Raw genomic sequence first — 24515 nt, 5'->3', positions numbered from 1 at the left:
GTTGTAGCAGCGTCTGCCTAACCCCAGATATTCCTCGACTGAATGGTTAGTGAAGCTAGGGTACACTCGCTCTGGGATTGATCGGTCAGAGCGGAATGGCAAAATTACACGACTCACAGGGCGCGCTTCCACGGTGCCATCTTTTTGGCGTATGTAACGCGTCTGCCGTCTAGCTGATGTTACTCCTGCCTCTCTTAAATATTAGGTTAATTGTTTTTTGATAATCTAGAGGTACGTTTCTGATAGTGCTAACATTTCGTTTGTGTGACTCCGGAATAAATGGCTTCACTGTTAAGCTAGCCACCTGCACACATGACAACAAACTCTTGGCTGAAGCGAGTGAACTCGCAGTGACTGCGAAACGTCCCTCTTTGCTCAGTGGGAAAGAACCTACCTTTTCTTTTGCCACTGCAACAACTTCTCAGGCTACAACATTTGGATTTACTTTCCGAAATGTTTTCATTTCTTGAATTGGTCGGAATACTACAGGAATTCCTTCGAACCTTCTTTCTTTTATATGTCACTAGAGTGAAAGAATCTGCCTCATCAAATTTAATCTCTTCTACATCGCTATGGGAGTATACGCTGATGTTTTCTCATTCGCAGGGTCGACCTGATCTTCCACTCTGCTTTTCCGCACAGCTTGCTTGGTCCGACCTGCTCTCAGCTTTCCTTGTTGCTTCCAGGACGGGTGTTGGTGGTCGAATGTAGGAGACACTGGCGGCTCCAGCCTGGATCGCAGTCTCGTCGGTTCCGAAGCCGTGCTGCGGTAATGGTAGCCCTTGCGACGCTTGCACGTCCCCGTTGCTCCCTTGCGCCTCCCCTACGATGGCAGTTGAACGATAGCGCTTGATGCCATTGCGCTGCTCACCAATATCAGTGATCGCTGCTGATGTTGTTCTCGAAGCCGCAAAAGGTTTCCGCGATAGCCGCTCTTGTGCCTTATTGGGGGGGGGAGACGAATAGGAGGAAGGACAGAGATGTTGGCCAGTGTAAGTACCGGCTGGCTACCCTGTGCTAGGGGAAGGGGTAAAGAGAATAAAATGAGAAAGAAGAACAGGAAAGAAAAGGAAACCGGAAAATTCCTTCTTCCGGTTCCTGCCTAATTATCCTCGGCAGTTATACCTATTATACCTATGTACCTTTATACTGAAACTACAAAAATATAGTAACAAGAAAATTATTTAAATAAGATATATAATAATAATAATATATAATATAATATATAATATAATAATAATAAGATATATAATAAGTTATATATAAACATAACTTTCCTGTTTTATGCATACAGGAAGCAGGCGTACGAGATGACTTTCGTCTTTCCAACTATGTTATATATAAATCATCGCGCACTGCTGGAAATAGTAGAGCGATGTTATGCGTGAGAAAAGACCTGCCGTCCTATTTAATACAGTCAAGCGATTCAAACATACCGGAGTTCGTAACATGCAAGATATCTTTCAGAAATACAAGCGTCACAGTGATCAATCTTTATCTACAATGTTCTAGCAAAATATCAGTAGAAAGCTTGGTGAATGTGTTTGGTATCGCAAACTCACATGTGCTGGTTTGTGGGGACTTCAACGCACATAACGTCATCTGGGGCAGTGAATATAATGACTCCCGTGGAAGCATTATAGAGTCTGCCGCAGAAAAAAGTAATCTGATTGTGTTAAATGACAGCTCTCCAACATTCTTGCGGGGGTTTCGCTACTCAAGCTGTATAGATGTTACGCTCTGCTCCCAAGACCTTCTTGATGGTGTTGAATGGTCAACGGACATAGAAACGCGCGGTAGTGATCATTTTCCGATCCTGGTCAAACATCGCCTCATACGGAGTGAAGGGACACGCCGCTACTCAAGGTATACTAATTGGCAAAGTTTTCGGCACCCTTTAAGTAATTCATTAGGTGAAAATCCGAACTTTCAAAGTTTTGCAAATACATTGTGTGAGTCGTACAAGAACTGCACAAAGCAAGTCATTATTCCAAATGAATACGCTGCAGTCGACGGCGCTGCAGTCAACGGCTTACCGCCGCAGTGGAAAGCTGGATGACTACAAAACGGCACAGAAAGTTCAGTCAACTTCGCGCAGACGCTTACAAAAATTAGGTACAAGAAAATGGCGAGAATACTGCGCGTCGTTGTCTCCGTTTACTCCAGTTCCCAGAATATGGTCCGTAGTCCGATCTTTTAGTGGTCCAGTTACCCAGAGCCATCCCTTTCGAGCCCTTGCCGTAGCTCGAAGCACTCCGGAAACATCTGTTGCTGACGAATTTTGTCAACTTATATCCAGACCAGGAAGTCCGGTTACTTGCCAAGAATTTGCAAGTTCGACAACACTAGCAGAACAGAAGCTCCGTGCGTGCTTTATGTCACAAGATCCACAACTTGATTGTGAATTTAGATTAAATGAATTGAAAAGTGCTCTTTCGTCATGCCGTACAAAGACAACCGCAGGCCCAGATGGTGTTACGTATGTGATGTTGAAGAACCTAGGTCCAGTAGGAAGAATGACTCTTTTGGAGTTATTTAATGATATCTGGATAAGAGAGACTTTACCGGATTCATGGAAACTAGCTCGGGTAATTCCAGTGCTAAAACCAAGAAAGACTCCACTTTGTCTTGACTCCTACCGACCCGTCAGTCTCACAAGCTGTTTTTCCAAACTAATGGAGAAGATGATAGACAGTCGACTGCAATGGTGGTGTGAACACACACATGTGTTTTCCGACCACATGACCGGTTTTCGGCAAAATCGTTGTACAATGGATGCAGTATTAGATATTGCCACATACGTCGAACAGGAACGAAGCTGCGGAAATGTCACAGTAGCAGTATTCTTAGACATTCAAAGAGCATTCGACACTGTAAATCACATACACGTCCTTGCTGGTATGTTAGAGCTTGGCCTACACGGTCGAACGCTGCGATGGGTGTCCAACTTCTTGAAAGATAGAAAATTATTTATGGAAACAATAGAAGGAGAAAGTAATTATCACAGCATCACGCAGGGCGTTCCGCAGGGCAGTGTTCTCAGTCCGTTCTTATTCAATTGTGTCATGGCAGCCTTACCACAAAAGCTCCCGTCTGGTCTACGGTATTCTCTGTACGCAGATGACATCTGCATATGGGCCTCTGGTGCTAATATACAAGACATTCAAACAACGCTGCAAGAGGGCCTTGATAGTATCGACACCTTTTTAAAAGAAAGAGGCATGAGTCTTTCATACGCAAAGACAGCCGTACTTCCTTTCGCTAGACGACAGCTAAATAATTTTCAACTTACACTTAATGGGCAAAGTTTGATGTTTGTGAAAGAGCATAAATTTCTTGGAGTTATTCTTGATCGCCAACTTGCATGGGCTTCACACATCCGCGCAATTGAAAAACAGACCAATGCAGTAATAAACGTACTTCGGCGACTCGCAGGCACAACGTGGGGGGGATCAGTCTCTTCGCTACTACAAGTTCATAACGCACTCATAAAACAAAAAATTGCTTACTCGGCACCTATTCTCCATGGTTTGTCGCAGACTTCTGAGGAACGTCTTCAGCGTTTACTAGCAAGAGGGCTGTGAGTGTGTCTTGGGGTTCCGCAGGCTACCTCAAGTTCTTTAGTAATTGCTGAAGCTCGTCACCCCCCATTTCCAGTCATACGAATGGTTGAAACATGCCGACATATTTATCGCATCTCAACCCAACACGAGAAGCATCCATTAAACCTCGCGCTCACCGAAAGAAACAAAAGCAAAATTCACGATGTTGTTCGAGAACATAAAGCATTATTACCAAGATTTGAATTATTCAAAGGGGATGTAAGTTACCCTCCCTGGATGTTAACATGCCCTAAAATAGAATTATCGGTTGACGGGATTATATCAAAGAGAGACATGTTCATAGTAGCCGCACAGCAACTGGCACTCTTCCAAATTTACTCATTATATCCCCAGTACATCCACGTTTATACAGATGGTTCGTATCATAAAAATTCCTCGACTTCAGCATTCGTCATTCCACATTTAGCGCTAGAGGAAACATTCAAATTATCCCGAGAGACATCTTCCACCATGGCAGAACTATTTGCAATCCTGTGTGCTTTGCGTTTCATAACATCAGAAAGACATTCGCAAAAATGGGTTATCTTTAGCGATTCGCAAGCCGCTCTCACATTACTACAGAGCAATAAGAAAAATTCTTTGAACACTTCGCTATTGTATGAGACGCTCAAAGAACTTACCAAAGCAAACGCAATGGACCACGTAATTGCATTTCAATGGATACCTGGGCACTGCAACATTCCTGGCAATACTGCAGCGGACGCAGCTTCGAATCGAGCGCACAATAACGCAGAGACCACCAATCTTCCCCTATTGCTATGTTACCACAAGAAGTTGTCGATTGTGCCACCCTCGATTCTTTTTTGTCTAAGCTGTCTAGTCATATCTTTGTTGCTACATGATGAAATGTGCTTTTTACATCATGTTCTATTGTCACCATGAATGTGCATTGTCTATATCACTGTACGTGTGTATGTATAAGCTTATTTCTAAACCAAAGCCAAGGCCTCTTGCAAACGATTATCGTTGAACCCTGTGTGAATGATGTATTTTCCCTTTTATGAATGTACCCTTTCCTGCCAAAGCCTTCGTTAAGGCTAGCAGTATGTACCAAATAAATAAATAAATAAATAAATTGCGTAGTGAAGTCCGTCTGATCCTGAGGCAGATTTCTTGTCGTCTCAGCAAAACTACCTCGTTTGACCAGCAAACTAAAAACTCGGAGTTATACTCATTAGACCCATGTATAAACTTATCAATGCCGGAAACTCTAAGAAACAACAGAAAATTTGAAACTTTGGTACATCGGCTGCGTCTTGGTACTGCATTTACGAGACACTTCTTGTACAGAATAAAGCGCGTCTCTAGTCCGCAGTGTTCTTGTGGCCATCCAGACGAAGATGTGCATCATCTTCTTCTCGAGTGCTCGAAATACGATACACAAAGAACGGTACTGCAGGCTAATTTGTTTATATTAGACAGAAGACCTTTCACTCTAAAAAAGATACTTGGCCCATGGCCAACTGCGGGCCTTCAAAAAAGAGCGCTTCTTGCTCTGAAAACGTTTTTAGAGGACACCAACATTTTGGGAAAATATTAAGTATTGCATAATCCGAATACGCTAAATGAGTTACATAAACGTTGTTCGCGGTGCATAGTTGGATTATGTGATGATCGCAACTTTTACGCAATACGTATAATTCTGTCCTGTACTTGCGTACGTGTCCAGTCCACGTACGTATATATGCGTACGTGGACTGAACTCATGCACAGAACTTTGCGACTCATGTACTGTTGGACTGTATATTTTTTATTGATCCGGTGTTCTACTGAGTGTTATATTCAGTGTCGCTATTCTCCCTTGTTGCGTAAATTTGTTTCGTCAGCCAAGAGACAAGGAGTAGCCGGTGCCACCACATAAAGGCGCCAACCTCTCCCAACATTCACTTCAATAAAAAAAAAAGATATATAAAGTGACATTATTGCCGTGAGGCAACGTGAGACCAACTTGGCTTTAATATTTTATGTATATACACCCAATCTAGGTATTCAGAAGCAAGTACTGAATCTGTGAATGCTTGCCCTTACGCCTTCCTTTTACCGGACTCTTTCCTTTGATGCCTTTTTGATGCAGTAACGTGTGAAAATCCTGAAATCTGCGTCTTTTGCGGTTCCTCATCCAGAAGCGAAAGTCAACCAAATGAGCAATACCAAGGAATGTCTTTCATACTTGTTTAACGGGATCAAAGCCTTAATCCGTAGTGTTTAGACATATTTCGAATTGTTAGGTTTCGCTTCCCGAAACACCACATAGGCTATGAGAAATGCGGAAGTGGGATGCTTCCGAATAACTTCGCCCACTCATCTTCAACGAGTACATAAGTCTAAATACAGGAGCAATACCACTTCTTCAGGCTATTTAACCTGCAGTTGATGTTTTTATGTTCACGCACCATGCACCATTTGTGCCTGCCGAGGACGGAATATCAGGCGGGAACCTTTTACTTAATTTACCCCAAAGTGCCCCGACCATGTAGCCGCAGTCACCTCGCTTCATCATGTGCTCTTGGTTTAAGTTATATCAAGTCGTTCATCTATCAAAGCAGGAAACGAATTCATTTTTTTAGTACATGCGTGGTATTCTGTCCGTTTGCCTGCAGTCTCCTGCATGCCGCTTACTAGTTGAGGTGCTTAATGTTAAAACCATCGTTAAACGACATCCTAACTAGATATCGCGGTGACAATTGCAGGAGCACCATGCGAGAGGTTTGTGTACATGTCGATCAGTGTCAGAGACTGCGTTTAGTTAAAATCAAAATCACTAGTAAGTGTTCAAATTTCAGAAATAACACCATACACAGCTTGGACAGTACAACAGTGTTTTGTTAGATATATCTTTGAGAGAGAGAGAGAGATGTTGAAAAAATGCGGCATAACACATTTGACGAAGGCTGCCGACGGTAATGCGTTAGCACTTAGTCAATTTAGTGACACAACGAACTGCCACCGTCTAAACGGGCTATGTATGGGCGTGTAATGCAGCGGGACTCCTCTATAACTCTTCCGTAAGAACACTCGGAGCCATCTGGTGCCGTCGCCATGAAGCTTGCGCGTGGCCTTTGAAATGCATGGCGCGCCGATGCGTGCGAGTGCTGAGAAACGCCTCATGCGGCGACCAGGCTCCTCTCGCTCTTTTTTAAACATACTGCATCATCTAGTGGCACTGATGAGTAGCCCGCGCGTTGCCTCCGGAATGAGAAGCGTAGTGCACCGGTTCCTCCCAACGCTGAGAACTGTTATTTCGCTCGCCGCACACTCATTGGCACATAATAAGTGACCCAAGTTAGCGAGAAGTTCATTGAAGACCGGCATATACCCAGTGCATTCATGGCGAAGATCAACAAAACTTTGTCGTGAAAGGCGTCCATTGAAAATCGCCTCATACGCGGTGCATTTGTAGGGAAGCCTGCTAAATCATCGGATAATTGCTGTCATTGAGGAACGCTTGTACCATAGGTTAGATTCCGCCCAGCAGTGGTGAAAATTAAAGGATCTTTTCGTCACTAATTAATGGCACATTCTCACTGGCACATGGCTGGTTGGCGTCAAAAATGTACATTGAAGAGTGGCACACACCTTCTGGCACATGGCCGGTTGGCGTCAAAAATGTACATTGAAGAGCGTGACTGAAGACCTGCCCAGGCCGATTGACACCTAGCCAGTTGCATGTATATCTTACACCGAAGTGTAGGGTAGCAAACCGGATCCTATTCTGGTTGACCTCCCTGCCTTTTCTATCCTTGTTTTCTCTCTCTCTCTTACACCGAAGTGGTCTGTTCGGGCACTTGACGAGTGGCACATACCCAGACCCAAGTTGCCTGCTAAGTCGTACAGCATCCAGCAGCAAGTTGCCTATTCGGGCCTTTATACACAGTAGGCCAAGCTGCTTTGACACGACAGTAGTCATCACATATACCCTAGGGGCCGGAGTAGTCTATATCCCCCAAAAATTCAAGAAGTAAATGATGATGAGCACCAAACCTTGCAAAATAGGCAAAGAAAGCTACGCTTTAAAAATTGGCTCGTCAGCCCGGCCCTACAAAATTACATACCCAGCGAAACTGTTGAAAACCTCCATTACTATACTGCTGAGGCGGCATGCAAGGCCTTATGAACTTAGAGTAATAGTAGTAATGCTATTTTAGAGCAATTCTAGAAATAGTAATTTTTACAGCACGCTGCCGCCTGTAGCGTTGCTGAAACAACATAGAAATCAGTCGCTAGGCTGGGTATATTGTATAGGAAAAGCTAGGGACGTCACTCTCCACGTAGCAAGCTTCCATCGCATTGGCAGCTTGCGCAACAGTGATATTTGCCGGGAAACCTGCAAGTACGCAGGGAGCGCCACTTGCTTCGCATTGTTATCAGGAGCGTCTTATCATCAATTATGTAGTTAGGATGCTTTTTTGAGCGTGTTCTTTATTGAAATGAATGTTGTGCTTTATGTTCTACGCGTTGCTTTATCAGATCGCTGCGTTGAGCCTATTGCCGTCGACGACTCTTGCGAGCCTTGCAAGTCTGCCAGTTTTTCTAACAAACACATTCCAAATATGATTGCCTCGGACCTCTTGCCTGGCGAAGGTGAAGCTCTCCGTAACTTATTGTACTTTTTAGAGACATTTTTGAGCTAACTGACCGACCGTTGATCCAGACATCTCTTGTCAAGCACCGTATCCACACCGGAGATGCTTAGCCAATTCATCGACGACCCTACCGATTTTCAGTGCTGGAGCACCACGTCATCGAGGCAGAAGTGGGATGCTAGCAAAAGATATCGTCGAGCCATCGTCAAGACCCTGGGCCTGCCATGTTAGAGAAAAAGAAAGACGGCACGTGCGATTCTGCATTGACTATCGCCGCCTCAATCGCATCAAAAAGAAGGATATCCATCCACTACCCCGTATAGATGACACCCTTGATTGTCTCTATGGTGCCCAGTACTTTTCATCCATCTACACTTCGGTCCGGGTATTGGCAAATCGCTGTGGATGATCTCGATTATAAAAAGCCATCCTTTATAACACCAGGCGTACTTTATCAATTTAAGTTGCGTTACGCTACACCGGTCCAACTTACTTTGTTCTTGTTTTGTTTTGTTTTGCAAGCTAAGCGTATAGCAAGAAATCTAAAGACGATCTTTGGATTTTGCCACGCGACCTAATTGAGAATGTGTGATTAGACTATGTTGAAGCTTTCCCCCAGGCTTTGCGTTCAGAAAACTTCTGTTAAATACTTTAAATTTAAGATATTCCCACAGTGACTGTTGCTTCGCCTAGCCGTGATTAATTAGGAGAGGGCTACTCACCGTTTCCGTTGTAGAGAGCAGAAGCGAGGAAATAGAAACCCAAGGGTGCGCTCACGTAAAAACGCACCTTTGCACACCAAAGTGTATGTGTTGCTTGTGGTGCGCGGCCTCGTCATAAATTATTGCTCCCCACCCTCTTTGTTCGTCGCTGTATTAACTAAAGAAAGATATGTTCCTGTGAAAAACTAATGATGACTCTCCTCTTGCGGGGATGCGAATTGATTTTGCACATTCTTGTACAGTTGAAGTATCAGGCATTTTAACTTGTCATAAGTGGGCTCCTCTCTGAACTGCTTATTTCCTTCAAACTCTATGACATCCCGTTGTTTCGAATACACACCTTGAAATGATCGTTTTCAATTGACCACCTACTAATTCCCACTAATTATTCAGGTAGCTTATTTGGGCCGTCAAAAAGTCATACTGCTATGTCATTCGAAAGCTTTCTTTTTTTCGTGCCACGGCGTACGTGGCCTGCATAGACAAAACGATTTACGTACGTCACTCTGGAGCATCAGAAATTCCTATGCTCCGATTTTCACTGCTGTACCAGTACTGTGCTGTACAGGTGGCAGGTGGCCTACGTTTTAGCTGCAGTACTCCTTAGTCAATAAGAAGGACAAGTGCCCCTCCAGATTTGTGCATGCATGGCACGCATTGCGTTCAGCGCCTGCTTGCCAGCCTGTCGATGCGTACTATAGGGTTGGTGGATTGACGCAACAGTGGTTTTGGCGTTATAACCATAAGCCGCGTTCACACGATTGCTACAGTGGGGCTTCGCTTCATATATACGCTTTCTCAGCAGTTCCTTGCCACTATTTTAACGAGTAGTAAGAGCGAACACTCTTATAGAAAAATATTCACCCGCGCTCCATTGACTGCTCGGCATCTATTTGGCGTTTTGTCGCCATCGTCATACCGTGGAGGGTGAGGAAAATGAAGTGATTCTTTGATATAACGCTTCTACATTTGTCTCCCCTTTTTTGTTTTGTTTCCCTGCATATCTGGGAGCTGCCGCTTCCTCCTTGCGGCAATGGATGAAGAGATCTCCGAGGACTTTCCTGATGTGCAGCCATCAGGTCGGCTAGCGTCCAGGAAACGTGACTGTGCCTCAAGCGATACAGACAGCGAGGCCACTGAGATATGTTCGGACAACTACAACTCGTCGGACGATGACTTCCATGTCATGATGAGTAGATCAACGAAACGAAGACTACTGCACGCATCTTCGTCGCCAAGTGCTTTTACCGTGAAGAGTGCACCGCTGCGCTGGCCTCACACTGTGCTCTTTATGACCATGGGCTCGACGACCAATTTGCGGCTCCTCAACAGGCAGGCCCTCTCTTCGTTACTCGAGAGAATCGCACAGAATGAGATTAGTGACGTGCGAATAAACTTGCGGAAGAATGTCCTGGCAGTTGATGTCTTACATCGCCGCGCCCTACAACACCTACGTAATATAACTGATATCGCCGATGTAAAGGTGCGATCAATGATCCCTACAGGCGGCGATGATACTGCGGGCGTCATTTATGACGTCGACGTTGCCATGCCTAATGACGACTTGCCAACGCTGATGAAGCCAACGACAGTAGGCAATTTCATTACACGGATTTTCAGACTGTGAAACACACGCTGTGTGAATATGTTGGTTGAAGGAGACAGCCTTCCTTCGCACGTCAAAGTAGGACATGTCCACCATCCAGTACGACCGTTCACACCGAAGCCCCTCCAGTGTTTCAAGTGTTGCAAGATTGCCCACGTGAAGGGTGTCTGCGTGAACAACGTCGTGTGCCCGCAGTGCTCTTAGTCCCATTCAGAAGACGCCTGCAGCACACATGTTCTAAAGTATCCTAACTGCAGTGGTCCTCACAAGGCCTCATCAAAGTATTGCCCGTGGTTGCGGAAGGAATTCGCGATTCTAAAACGAATGGTGCGGCACAATTCAACGCATCAAGAGGCTGCTGCCGCTGCTCGGCGACGCCGGCATCAACACCGAAATCGTTCACGAAATTCCGCAACTGCAGATAGGTACACGCCAGCTACCGTCAGAAGGACTGCCGCATCACCGCACTGCGCCACCAAGACAGATACAAGGAAAGCAAACAAAGCGGAGAGGCTCGCCCGCCCTGAAGAATGGCCTGAGCTACCGAAGACACAACTACCTGCTGTTACCTCAAAACGCACCGACTTCGACGGCTTCGGCAACTGTTGAAGTGACGCTGGCTGATGACCTCCAATAAACATTCCGCGGTCGCTCATGAATGCCATTCGCGTTATACTTACCAACATGAAGTCTTCGTCTGCGCAAACCGCGCTAGAGTTGCTGGACACCTTGAGTCCAGTACTTGCAGCTCTTGGTTAAAATCATGGCTCTCCAGAAGCCGTCGTTTCGTGGCGAAGTACGGAACGCGTCGATATTTCTGTGGAACGCCAGAGGACTGAAGTCACGCATGTCGGATTTTCGATAGTTTGTGTTCACGAATAAGTTCCCACTAATCGTCATCTGCGAGCCCTTATCAGACAACATCAGACTGCCCGGGTTGGAGTGTTTCATGTCCGCCACCCACGGAGAATGCAGCAAGATCATCCTATTCATGGGACGTGATCTTAAGTATGTCCATCATCCAGTGTCACCTGACCAAGAAAACCAATACGTATGTCTGACAGTGAAGAAAGGCAAGCTCACTTTCACATTAATTGGAGCCTACATATCAAATCGGTTGGACTGTGCGAGATCAGCGAGGTCAGCGAATATAACTATCTTGGAATCACAATAACCAGTGACCTCAGCTGGAATAGGCACATTTCTAACGTATGTAACTCGTCTTTCAGGAAACTTTGTCTTCTCAGGCACAAACTAAAGCACGCTCCCTCTGGTACTAGATTACTGGCTTACACTTCACTCATCCGACCGAAACTGGAATATGCATGCATTGTGTGGGATCCCTATAAGAAAATTAACATTAACACTTTAGAGATGGTCCAACGTAAAGCTGTCAGGTTTATTTTTTCTAAATATAGACTGAGTGACTCTCCTACTAGCCTAATGATTCAACATAATATCCAAACGCTACAACTACGCAGGAAAATACAACGACTGAAATTTCTTTTCTTGCTTAAAAACAACTGTTTGTCCCTCCAGCCGCAGGCTTATGTTCAACCACTTACAGCGCGCCGAACACGGCATCGTCACGCTGATTCTTTGACGCCTTATAACACCCGAACTAACCTTTTCAAGTTTTCATTCTTCCCTCGCACTGTAACAGATTGGAACAGCCTGCCATTATCACAATTGATAAACACAGATTCTATTGACCGCTTGTGTCTTTGATACTGGGGCTATTGCCATATGGGCAAACCTTGTTACTGTTTTCTTCTTTTTTTTTAAACGTGAATATTGTATAATACTTTCCACATCATCCTTATTCTATACAGTATTTTGCAATGAGCGCTCGTTCAACTTCTGGTACTTTTTTTTTCCCTGTCTCGATAGTGGTTGCCAGTGCTCACATATGCGTGTGATACAGTTCTAATGTTTGTCAAGTTGCCTTCCTTCAGTGTACCTTCTCTTAATCTTATTAGTCGTCGCTTTCATTTTTTGTTTTCTTATAATATTTACATATGTTGCATTGCTTTTGTATTTTCTTTTCATGTCTGTATGTATATATAAGCACGTGCATATGCAGATATTTATGTATTCTGCCCCTCCTGCTTGGGCCCTCATTTGGGCCTGCAGTATTGTATAAATAAATAAATAAATTACGGCGAATCACGACAGCGACTCCGCAGCCTTTGGTGATTACTGGAGATTTTAATGCCCACCACCATCTCTGGGGAAGTTCTAAGATAAACTCAAGAGGCAGAAGATTAGTGTCATTTGCCTCCGAACAAGAACTGTGCTTGTTAAATGATGGAAGCCCCACCTTTCTGCATGGAACTGCCTACTGTAGCTGCCTGGACCTCACCTTTGTTTCACGCTCCTTCACTAGAAAGGGCAGGTGGTTTCCGGGTGTTGAAACGCGGGGAAGTGACCACCCACCCACTTATCTTGGGATTGAAGGGTTGACGGACTCCAGGTTAGCCGGCGTCACACAATCTATCGAATGGCCAATGTTCAAGTCAATTGTCGCAGACGGCTGTCGTGATGACTTGTCCTCTAGCCTAGAGGATATCATAAGGGGTACCCTAGGGGCTGCGAAACATTCGCTTCTGAGAACGTATACGCGCACCGAATACGACATTGAGCTAGAAAAGCTTCGTGCAATTCGTCATCGTGCAGAGCGAAGATACAGGCGCACGAATTCTGCACATGCCTTCTTGAGTTGGCCAGAAGAACAGGTTGGCCAGAAGAACACAAAAGAAAATTCAGCGTCACAATGGACAAACTTGCATCGAGAAGACGGAAGTCATTCTGCGAATCTTTGGATCCACGAAAGCATTTGTCTCACATATGGAGAACTGTTCGTGGTCTCCGTGGAACCCCTCAGCAGCGCCACCCTTTTATGTATTTGGCCCTTCACCAACAATTCAGCGAGATTGACGTAGCGGAAGCTTTCTGCAGGAGGATTGCTGCCGAAACTAGTTCCGCTGGAAAATCGACGCTCCACCACTCACCGATTTCACGCGACCCCCGCATGGATAGTTCTTTCTCAATGAACGAGCTCGGAGCTGCACTGGCCTTGTGCAAGCGTTCATCTTCACCAGGACCCGACGGTATAACCTACCGTGCCCTATGTAATCTCGACGAAGAGGCTCGGAAAGTGGTCCTGCTCTTGTTAAACAGCTCCTGGCAGACAGGTATGGTTCCCCAGGAATGGAAGACCATTCGCCTAGTTCCACTGCTCAAGCCTGGCAAGTCGCCTGTCGACATTGCATCATACCGATCGATTGCGCTTGCCAGTTGCATCGGAAAACCAATGGAGAGGATGGTTCTAGCACGGCTAGAATGGTACCTCGAACACTACTAGGTATATCCAGATTTTGTGGCCGGTTTCAGGCGTGGCAGTTCTTTCACTGACAACGCTACCGACTTGGTGACGTACGTTGAGCACCAGAAGTCCTGCAAAAGATTATCTGCCACCCTGTTTCTGAATGTTAAAGGAGCGTACAATAACGTAACACACGAAGCGATTTTCAACGCGTTAGAGGCAGTAGGACTTGGCGGCAAAGTCTATTTCTGGATAAGTAGCTATTACATAAAAGATACTTTTTCGCACTTACCGAGGATGGCCCGACCCACCAGCATTACAGTAACCATGGGGTGCCTCAGGGCGGAGTACACAGCCCAACGCTTCTCAGTCTAACACTCATCGGACTCGCCGACATCCTGCCAGGCACCGTTAGGCTCTCCATCTATGCCGACGAGATTTGCATTTGGACGTCGGCTGTGACACGACTGCAGCTTCGCGCGCGGCTTCAGAAATCAGCCACTTTAACATCATCCTACTTTCGAGAACAAAGACTTGATATATCATACAAAAAGTGTGCAGTGGTCGCATTTACCAGGAAATCAATGTCGCCATACGTGATATCCGTCGACAGACAACTGGTCTCGTACAGCACGAGTCACAGATTTTTGGGGGTGGTCATTGGCAAAAATCTCTCCTGGACCCCTCATGTGAATTATGCGAAAAAACGCCTAACACGAATTTGCCATATTTTTAAGCTCCTTGCAGGAAAGACCTGGGGAGTTCCAATACACTCTATGCTGCAACAGTACAGGGTCCTCTTTATTGAATTCCTGTGGTGCAGCCTACTGGTAATGTCCAACACCTGCAGAACTAACCTGAATATAACCCAAAGCATCCAACTCAAGCCCTCAAGATATGTCTTGGTCTACCGCAGTGGCGTAGCCAGAAATTTTGTTCGGGGGGGCTCACTTTGCAGCTCGGCCTGCTCCTTATAAAATTAGTCGAGGGATCAATATATATATATATATATATATATATATATATAAACGAGAAAAAAGGGGGTTAACCGAGGGACCCGATATTTATTAGTCATATAATGAGAAGCCAACAAACACTCACACCAAGTAAAACAAGGGGTGTCAGTGTTTGTTGGCTTCTCATTATATGACTATATATGTGTATATATATATATATATATTCTGTCATTCAACAACCTTGTTTACATTTTTGTACATCTGCAACGACCAGGGGACAATCTCAATGACGCTTTTCTTTGTTAGAATGTATTGCGCAGGAGCAGCTGTCACCGGTTGTGCATTGCGAGTAATCGCTCCGAAATTATAGTCACAACGGAGAGCCCATATCAAAAGCAGAAGTTCTGCAACATATACGAGGGCGAGTCAAATGAAAGTGAGCCAATGCGAATATATGACAAGCGGGGTACTTTATTTAGAAGTAGTCACCATGAGTATTTAGACACTTGTCCTACTAACGAGTCGCGTAATTCCCGTCTCATAAAACTTCTTGGGTTGCTGCCTCGAAAATCTGTAAATGACTACACGTCATCTTCCGACACGAATCCGGTTCCCTTGAGCAGTTTCTTCAAATTTTACCAAATGTGGAAGACGCAAGGTAACAGGTCTGGGCTGCATGAGGGATGTTGCAGCATTTCCCACTTGAACTTTGCCAGTTTTGTATTAACCACATCAGCGACGTGGGAACGAGCAATGTCGTGAAGCAACATGTCCCCAATGCTCAATGTTCCCCGTCGTTTGTTCTTAATTGCGACACGCAGCCGATCCGATCTTTCACAATATCTGAAACGATTTATAGTCTCTCCAGGTTTAGAAAATTCGATCAATAGTGGCCCCTAACAATCTAAAAAGAAGTCAACGCTTTTCCGGCATAAATGACGGCCTTTGGTTTCCTTGGGAGTGGTGAATTCAAATGTTTCCACTGTAAGCTTTGCCGTAGTGTTTCAGGCTAGTAGTAGCGGCACCATGAGTCATCCCCGGTCACAACTGCAGACAAAAAGTCGTCACCCTCATCTGGGGTTCTTTGACGTGCAGTTAAATCTAAGTGCACGGGTGTTTTCGCATTTCGCCTCCATCCAAATGCAGCCGCCGTGACCGGCATTCTATTCCCCCGACCTCGTGCTCAGCAGCCGAACACCATAGCCACTGAGCAACCACGGCCTTTTCAGTTGTGTTGGGGGTGATTGCACGGTGGCTTTGGCCCGGTCATGGATCGTCTTTGTAACTTTTATGTGCTTCTTTGAACAGTTTGCTACAATGCTTTACAGTGGCCCATGACACGCAATGTTCAACGCATACGGCAGCCATACGGCGAATAATTTCTTTTCGGGAAACATCTTCATTCGTCAAAAACCTCACGACACCAAGCTGTACAACTTTTGAAGTGTCCATTATGTCACGCAACCATGTTCAAACCCGTGTATGAGAGCTTTAAAGAACATTTAACCTCACCTCTGCATGTCACTTGTAAATGAGATGCGTATGTGCTACGCGCATGCCTCGAAAATAATGAACCGAACCATTATTGCGCGGGGCGGGTTGTCTCACTTTCATTTGACTCGCCTTCGTACATTAGAAATGTGAAGATACAATGGAATATACAAATGTGAAGATACAGCTTGATACAGGGCAAAAAATTGTCAATGGAAACAATGTTCACTGCGCATATGCACAAAACCTCGCAACAAGATATTTAAATATACGCATAAGTCACTAATAAATTTACATACCTAAGAAAAAGTCACTATATATAATGCGTCAACGAAGGTAAATAAACAGGTTGCGCAACCACAGATTCACAGATTACAGCACCCCCCCCCCTTCCTCCACTCCCAAAATGTATCGCCTGCGACGGAAGGCGGCGCGCTTCCTCCCCGCTTTTCTCCCTTGCGCACACAACACTCAGCCACCATCGTCGGCTCACCCCCTCCCCTTCCCCCCGCACGCTTTCACTCGCACATAGAGCATGCGGCACGCGGTCACGATGTTATCGCCCTTGGCCGTTATTTATACGGAACATGAGGGCAACGACAGAAATGCGCCTGGATTCTTCCTAGAGCTGCTATCGCAATAATAGAATAGTATCCGGAACTGAAGCGTCCCGTCGCCCATTACTTTCCGCAAAAGAAGTTACAAAATCGAACTTTCACCATGCGAAAATTCGCTGCGCCGCAACAATGTCTTCTTCTTTTTTTGTGGGCGGGGGGCGGCGAAATAGAATAACGCAAAGGAAAGCATGTTGGCTACAATTGAATGCCTACTTTGGGCACCCTAGTGTGGCTACCGAAGGAATATCGAAGAAAACGTGTGACGCTTGGTCCACAGAAAACCATACGCGTACTGCTCGGTATCCTACACCGGCGAGACAAAATTTTCCGGAGAGGTTGCGCTCAAGCGAACGCATTGCAATCCATCGAGTCCCCGCAGTGCTGGCGGCGAGCGACTATGCATTGTTTCTTTTTCTCGTCTGATAGCCAGAAAGCGTCCAAAACTCTGCCAGGCGAAAATGCAGTAGGCCAGAGAAAAACAAACGCGCATCCAAGTGGGCCGCGCGGTTATCGATGCAGCACGAAAAAAACGCATGTGCTCTTGCTGGATGGGCAGCCCGCGGGTTGCGAGAGAAAAAAAAGAAAAAGAAATGAGAAAGAGGCTCAATATATCCTCGCGAATAAAAGTCTGGGTAGAAAAATAAATAAGAACTTAGTTACAATGGTGGCTTTAGTGTCTTGACATGGATGCTTTGGCGCAGGTGAAAAAAATGTTTATATTCTTTTCTGTGACCTGACGGCACAAATGAACCACCACAGCGCTTTGTCTCATCGGACCTCGCTGCGTGCTTTGTCTACTTGTCTGATAGTATCTTGATTTGGCGTGTCTCGTTGTATGGCCCGATGTACGACTTTAGAAAAGTCGATGCACCTTTGGCGTCGAATGCTTACAACAGCAATAAACCCAAAAAGTTCCGGAATTGAAAATCTAAAGCACGACTTTGAAAATGTCAATGGACCGTTCGCATCAAAATGTTATGAGAACTTTATACCCACAACGTTTCAGAATTGAAATCCAAGCGCTCCGTAGATTCCGCGGCCTCCGCGAGATGCCGAGACGAGCCCGCTCGCCTTCAAAACGCCCTTGAAATTTTGTGCCCGGTGGGGCTCCTTGCGTTACGATATGTGACTCCCCATGCATGGGCGTTGCCCCGAAATCCAGCCCGATTTAGCAATGTTCGCACTAAAATGTCTTTTCGAGCGTGAACTAAGGACATTCGAAACAAAATCGAGCATGATGTCTCGCGCCGGGATTTGTTTTGGTCGGCGGCACATGACAGCACGAAAAAATTTTGGGGGGGGGGAGGGGGCTGAAGCCCCATAAGCCCCCCCCCCCCTGGCTACGCCCCTGGTCTACCGCGGAGTGCGTCAACGACTGAAATTATCGCAGTAGCTCAAGATTCCACTATTAGAACGCACATTAGCATTGAAACAATGCGTCTGCACAGAAGATACTTCACCCGGACCTCTACCCACCACCTAGCAAGTCTCCCCGTACATAGACCTCACACGACCTTCAGTGTGGCTGTCTTCGCACACCGTGCCTCTTTCCGGTCAGGTTACACACCTGCGGCAAGGCCTTCCATTCCTACATGGTGTATGCGCCGCACTCAAGTGAACCTTACAATCGCAGGGCTTCAGAAAAAGTCGGACTTTAGCATTGTACGAGAAATACGAGTACGAGCATTGTACGAGAAATACAGCGACTGCACACACGTCTACACTGATGGAACAACTACATCAACCAGTTCCGGTGGCGCTGTAGTTATACCAGCAATGAGAATAACCAAGCGGTTCAAGACTTCTCATGTCACTACGTCTACAGCTGCAGAGCTCGCGGCTCTCCCCGACGCGCTTGAAGTGAAAAATGCTGAAAGTCGTAGAAAATGGGCAATCTTGTGCTTGTGCATCATGAGTGACCTGTAGAAACACATCAATAGCTTTAAGCCTGTTGCATTGACAGAACATTCCGCTGGCCTACATAGTTATGAAAACTCCACAGCGCGGGAAAGACCTAGTTGGGGCATTTCCAGTAAGTGAAGTTACTTGTAGGCAAAACATCAACTAGCTAAGTTCTTGTTCTCAAAAAGAAGCTTGTTTAACAAACGAAATATGTTCCCGTATTGTGGTACGCAGCATACCTAAATCTTTCTCGTGACTAATTGGCTACATTGTTCTTATAACGACACACACCGGCTATTTTCCATAGTTCAATTCACTGGTATGTTCAGATTCTGACAAATTAGACCAAAGAAAAGCCTTACACTCTGTGAAGGAACCTGACGTGACTCTTCATCTCGTGTGTCTCTGCTCGTTTTTCTCTGGAATGGAAATAAATCATTAACAGCCACACAGTGACAACAATCTGTACACTTGCCTTTCGCTTAGTTGGTGCTGGCGTATTTTCGTCACGGCTCAGGCGTCTGCGCCCAACGATAACCTGAAATATTACGAAGCTTTTTTTATTATCGCAGCTAAAGATTCGTGGGTTTTATGTGCCCAAGCCATTGACAAAATTATGAAACGCACTGCAGTAGAGACGAACTTATTAATTCTGACAACGCGAAGTTCTCAGACCACCCAAGCATTAGTACAGGAGCGTTCTTGCGGTTTGTCTCCAAAGAAATGTCGCCACCTCGGCTGCGTATCGGCACCGCGACTTCGGCCTTGGCAGTGAAACGCCTTAACCGCTAGGCCACCGCAGCAAATCTATTATTGCAGCCAGGAACGGAGGCTTCGATTCAGCAACAATTGCTGATAGATCGCCACGCACAAGCGAAGCGACGAAGATGTAAAAAGTTAACGTCTCACCAGCTAGATATCGTGTCCTCCGCACCGATAGCATGAAGCTTAGCTCAATTGTAGCACTTCACAGCACCACTATCGAGCATGAAACTGCAGCACGTTTCCTATTCAGGTTCGGCAGAAATCGAGGGGCAGAAATAGCTACGAGCTACGACTTCAAAGCTTTTTCACTAGAGCTGTAAAGGCCCAATGTCTAAGGCACTAATTACACGAAATGCGGTGCTTTAGAACGGGTCAGGTAGCGATGAACAAGTGTTCACTTACCTTTCGCTGGTAAACCAAGTTCAGCATCGGCAGCGGGTTTTGCTCCGTGCGTATTCCATCAACGAAATGCGCAGAACACACACGTGAATTTCTGTTTTGCACGAAGTCTTTCCTGTTTATCAGAGAAGTCCACTGACGACCGTAGTCGACGTTCCACATTGCTCCTTCTTCACAGCGTGTTTTTCGCACAAGCTATCCGCGATATTCTTTCGTTTTCGCTGGTTGTTGCCACAACCCACCACTACACAGTGCTGACCGGACGATGTAGGCGCGGTGAAAGGCATATCTACTGTTAACCAGCGCACGCGAAAAGGAGAAAACACATTGAAACAGGCACGCGTCAGCTTCTGTCGAGCAAATTTAACAGCCCAATGCAAGAGGGCCACTATGGGTTACCGGAAACGGAAACGGCGAATCGAACGCAGTGCTCCTGGTTCGAGAGTATCCCCGCTCTCTCCGTAAAATCGTGTATAGACACGTTTGGAAATGTCTCGTCATTCTCCTGCCCTCAGGAGAACAAGGGTAGTCTCCCAGACATTCGTAAAGGCAAGAGGAAATTTACTGAAGTAAAGACGAAATGCTGGCCTCCCCCCACTCCCATATACTTTCTTTTCTTTTTTCTTCTTTTTTTTTGGTTAAAGCGGGTAGGGGTGAAGCGCAGATAAAAGAAACTGCCCACACATGACAGGTGTTAAGTCGCGCTGCTCGGCTATTATCGTGAATATAATAGGTGCCGAGTCGTAATTTTTTCCATCAGGGCGGAATGACGATCGGCATAAAAGCATCAGTGCAAGACGCTGTGCATTTCACAATATGCCCTCGTCTAATCTAGTCCTCACATGAGCGGGGGTGCGAATCCGCTGTGGGAGTCCGGAACATGGTGGCGACCTCTTCCGGTGCGAGAGCCAGCCTAACGTGCGCGCCTAACCAGCTTACGGCTGTCGCTAACAATCGGCCCAGACGTTTCTGCGACGCAACGCAACGCACACTAAAACGTTACGATCACATCCCGGCACGGCAGCAACGCAGGCGAACATGTTGTAATTTGCCTTGCATTCCATCCGCAAGAGGTCACCACTCATGCAATATACAAGGCGCTCCTCGTGCATTAGCTCTGGTCAGCGATGACCCACGCCGTATTCTTCGCCTGTACGAACGGCTAGATTGCCAACTTTGATGAAAGGGTTCCGCTCAACCCTAAGTGAAATACGATGCTGCAGCCCACCCCCCATCACGCTATTACTGCAATACTTCTTAACGCCTTCCTTGCGCCACGTCCCACGGAGCAGTAGACATTGAGCACTAAACTCTTAACCGATGTATTTCTGTCTGCTGGGCAATATACGCGACCGATTCGCTCTAAAATCATGAGACGTTATTATCAGGGGACGACAGGCAGCGAACCTCCACGCACCTAACCTCAATGACCGAATGCCTGTCGAAGTACTAAGAAGGCGTTCTGCACTTTCCATGATTCCTATGCGATAAGTATCTTCTTTACAACCAGTTATCTGCTGCTTGTACAGCCTGTGAGGCATGTGCTCCTACGCACCAAGCTTCAAATGCGCTCAGGCCGAAAGGCCGGGCAAACGCGCGAAATACTAGGGCCGCCTGATATGATGTGGTGCGAACGAATCATCTTGTTTTTCACACAGCCCTTTCATAAAGGGGTAAAAGGACATTATGTTTGGTTTTAGCGAACTCTCTCGTAGAAGCTTTGTCATGATGAGAATCGTAAGCCCACATGTGTATTTCCTACGCCAAACTTCTGTAAAGAGCCAGCAGGTGTAAAAAGCAGAAGGCTATCAATCTCTAGATGTCTCTCAAGCTTCTTTTTTTGCCTATTCTGTTCTCTAACCCTTTATTGCAGTTCCATCTTAGACATTATTGTTAGCAAACAAGCGCCTGAGGCCCCGAAATTGCAGCGTACTAACCAACTTAAGTCACAGAAGTACCATATTCAAGTAATCAAGTAATTAAGGAAAACGAAAACTCATAGAATCGAGAAAAACAAATCCCATGTAATGGCTGCCCCTCACGAGAGTGTTCCATTTATCAAAAGTAACGTAATTTTGTTCTTACATTGTAGTTCACTTATTCTCTCCTCCATAATAATAATTCATTCATTGATTCAGTCATGGAAATTCGTTAACAGGGGGATCTTTTAGTGATTGCGTTACTTGCACAATGCAAGAACTGGAAATAAGTTGAAACACAACGAAACACAGAAATGGGAGAGGCCGGACTGGCAGCACAAGTAAGTGTAACATAGTCTCAAATTAAGCATAAAGGCACGAATCTGTCAAACGCCCAACACGAGAATTAGCGATGTTAACACGAGAAGGCCTGATCTGCAGGTTGGGTTATGCACGTTTCATGGAACTAGTGTTCTTTGAGAAGCTCATACCAAAACATTTGAATACACAAGTCTGCCCGACCCAAGCGATTGCTAGCTAAGCCGATGTTAGTTCTTACATGCAAGTTCTAACTTATATAATACTTAATATTGCCTGCAACATTTTCAGCGCAGCTTCGATATATCATAGTAAATGCGAGTAACTAACTCGCATGCAACGAGCTTCCCGGCTAATTGTATTTGCTAGTTCTAAATCTGCGGTGGATCTAAATACGGGTGTAAACACTATTGTTTACATCAATCGACGCTGTGCAAGTCACTTACTGCATGCACACTTCCTACGCACATCAGTGCATGAAATATGTAAGAGGCATATGCTATCGAACACAGAGACTTCATAAGCCATTGTCAAAACACTTGTTCAAAGGAGGGCCCTTCCGCCCAGTTGAAGCTGTTTTCAGCGAGCCCGTAATTTCCCCGTCACATAAGCTACCGTCAGGGATCGTCCATTTGTAAGTAGACTGCGCGTTAGTTCTTGTATGCCGGTAATCGCACTTGTGGTATTAGAACTGCAGTGGAAATTGATTGGCTTCACCTTAGAAATACTGATGTCTTCAGACTGTCTCGCAAATTAGAGGAGGCTATTCGCATCACAGATCGTAAGTGACGACTTGCAGAACGAGGCGAACGTGAATGTTTGCACTGCTAATGCGAAACCCCACACCGCCTTTCAACTAGCTGTCGTCCTCAAAATACGCTTTGAGACATGGAGGTCTGGGATTCAAGCGTTCCACTAATATTCATCGTTAAATGGGTTCCCTTGTAAGCGTAACTTTGGCAGAATGATAGCGCATTATGTTTATTCATTGGAAAGACGCGACCTAATGCCCTAAATTTCGGCACGAGATTGTCCATAAGGCCTTGCAAGCGGGTTAAGTCGAAGTAGGTCAAAGCGGATTCAGCAAAGTCTTCCTGTAATGTTATATTATAAAAAAACTACTGAAAGATATGGTACAAATGTTGATACATTCGCACTTATTCATTGTCAACGCTTAATAACAGTGGTGGCTTTGCCATGTTATCAAATTGCAAGGATTTCCTTAGTCGTAATAGTGGTCCAAGTGAAGAACCCCAAGCTTTCCGTAATCGACATTCAACAGCGCTCAATATGTTTAACACTTATACGAAAATATACATACTGTCTGCTATTTCATTTCGTTCAATTCTTACATGACCTAGATTCTGCTGAAACTGGGCTTGGTGGTCATCCAACGATATAACCTGTAGTGTTTAACAGCGTTAGAACAAGGAATGTCACCAGAACAAACGTGTCTACAACGGGTTTTGCTTTCGTCAGGGCAGAAACTCTGCCCTGCAAGTCTACTCCGTTTTTGCCAAAAGATTGGTGCCAGCGACAGTCCTAAGCAGGAACAGCCCTAATATTTATCGCTCAAAGAACACTAGATATTTTTAAAGTCATTTGCGACACGCACCCACCCACATAAGACACTGCGCATTCGGCATACGGAACAGTGATAAGCGCTAAACTGGCATATGCATCTGGCATGTTGCACCCACATAAATCATACATCATTATTTCCAAATCGCGATGTAAGATCTATTCATTCGTTTCATTCATGCGATGTTAGCTTCACATACCTAACCGCAGAGCCGGGTTTATCGTTCATTTCTTTCCGTTGTTCGTGTTGCTAGCCTATCCTAGATTTACGAGTTTTTGTTCTTCCCTGCACCGCGCACCTTACATCACAGCGCCTTCACGCATATCTTAACGCATTATTTAATACCCTTCAAACTTACCGTTCATGTGCCCGTAAAACGTTTACTGCAATTTTTTCTTAGGAACAACCAAGGAGTGGAACGACCTTTCCCACCGTGTTACTACCAACTGTTGTCCTGAGTCATTGGAAAATGCATCATCACTTAGTTTTCCTCATGAACGCTTGGGTTTACAGCATATTTACGTGTTTTAATTTATTAATACGCAAACATTTATCAATAACATGCAATGATAATATGTAACTGGTAGCCGGCTTCTCTTTTTTGCTTGGTGATGTTCGTATACCGGTGTCTTCTTTTATAGAACATGCAGAATTATTAAAAATTTCCTGTGGCAGGTGTTAACACTCTAGTCATTGAATTGGAGTGC

At 45.4% G+C, this 24515-nt stretch overlaps 1 long non-coding RNA gene across 1 annotated transcript; it reads right to left on the bottom strand.

The window, feature by feature from the left end:
• Positions 1–580: 580 nt before the first annotated feature.
• Positions 581–20329, bottom strand: LOC139060513 (uncharacterized). Its single transcript, XR_011514884.1, has 4 exons — positions 19993–20329; positions 19301–19363; positions 19188–19244; positions 581–823 (listed from the first exon to the last, which is right to left on the bottom strand). It is a non-coding gene; the product is annotated as an uncharacterized lncRNA (long non-coding RNA).
• Positions 20330–24515: the final 4186 nt, after the last annotated feature.

The sequence above is a fragment of the Dermacentor albipictus genome, chromosome 5 (assembly GCF_038994185.2).
Source record: "Dermacentor albipictus isolate Rhodes 1998 colony chromosome 5, USDA_Dalb.pri_finalv2, whole genome shotgun sequence".
NCBI lineage: Eukaryota > Metazoa > Arthropoda > Arachnida > Ixodida > Ixodidae > Dermacentor > Dermacentor albipictus.
Note: the sequence above shows the minus strand (reverse complement) of the source record. Positions and strands in the feature narration are given on the sequence as shown.